Raw genomic sequence first — 1,384 nt, 5'->3', positions numbered from 1 at the left:
AGGAATTGGGGGGACTAAATGGACAGTGCCCCTCTCTATCTGAAGCCTAGCAAGGGAGGTATGTGGGTCCCACTAGAATTTAAAATGAAAAGTAAGGGAGGGGAGGCTCTACTGGACCTGGGCAGCTTTAGATACAGTACCAGGCACACAGGAGGATTTCCACTTCTGAGCCATGGAAGCAGAAATTGACTTTTCCTTTCCAGATTGAGCTAAAATTCAGAAAGGGTATCTAGCACCTGCCTTCCAGATTTGAACACCTCAAAATTCAGGAGTGCTCAAGCTCAGTTTGGGCAGCTGGTACTTTATTTCTCCCAAAACAAATGTACTGATCCACTGTAATTTCCTGTAGAAAAAGTAGGATAAAATTGAGCAAGAAATGCTTCCCAGAGGCTTTTAGGACTGGAATTGCTATTTTCAACAGCCATTGCCTTTTTGTTTGTTTAAACGAAAGACAGTGATATTGCATTGGCAAATTCCCCATAGAAACAAAGAGTGGAAGAAAGAATAATAAAGGCACCTCAACTTTTCTTCGTTTATGGAGGACAGTCTTACAATATGCATCCAGATATCTTCCAATCACACAAGCTGAAAATTGTTTCACTTTACTGCAGCTCTGTAACCATGTGGGAACCAATCCTGTGCTCTGTGCACATCCAAAATTCCTGCTGAATGACCCACCCTGGGAGCAAGTTACCAGTGACCCCGGGCTGGGGCAGAAGGAGGGTGCAGGTGGGGGGAGGAGCCCAGGGCTGGGGCAGCAGGGGGTCCAGGTGAAGGGGGCAGAGCCCAGGACTGGGGCAGCAGGGGGTGTGGGGGTGGGGGAGCACTGGTGAGGAGAGATCCCAGAGCTGGGGCAGCATGGGGTGTGTGTGTGCAAGAGCCCAGGGCTGGCTTGGCAGGGAGTGCGGGTGTGGGGAGGAGAGCCCAGGGCTGGGGCAGCAGGGGGGTGAGGGTCAGGGGGTAGAGCCCAGGGGTGGGGCAGCAGGGGGGTGGGGGTGGGAGGAGGCCCAGAGCTGTGGAGGCAGCGGATGTGGGGAGAGCCCAGGGCTCGGGCACCAGGGGAATGGGGGGACAGACAAATTTTTTTTTGCTTGGGGCAGCAAAAAACCTAGAGCCTGTCCTGCCTCCACATACGGTAAGGTAGGTAGGAGCGGATCATTATTATCCCTACTTGAAAGAGGGAGAAGCTAAGGCTGAGAAAGGAGAATTGACTTGTCTTAGGTCACACAGCCAGCCAGTGGCAGAGTTGAAGGTAGGACCCAAGAGCCCTGATGTTCAAACTAACCATCGGATCTTGAATTTCAGACATTGAATGACCTGAATAAAGTGCTCTCAGATGAGCTCCAGATCAACAACAGTGCACAGTAATTATTCAGCAAGTATT

Source organism: Gopherus flavomarginatus, assembly GCF_025201925.1.
Source record: "Gopherus flavomarginatus isolate rGopFla2 chromosome 13 unlocalized genomic scaffold, rGopFla2.mat.asm SUPER_13_unloc_3, whole genome shotgun sequence".
NCBI lineage: Eukaryota > Metazoa > Chordata > Testudines > Testudinidae > Gopherus > Gopherus flavomarginatus.
This window is presented reverse-complemented; position numbering follows the sequence as displayed.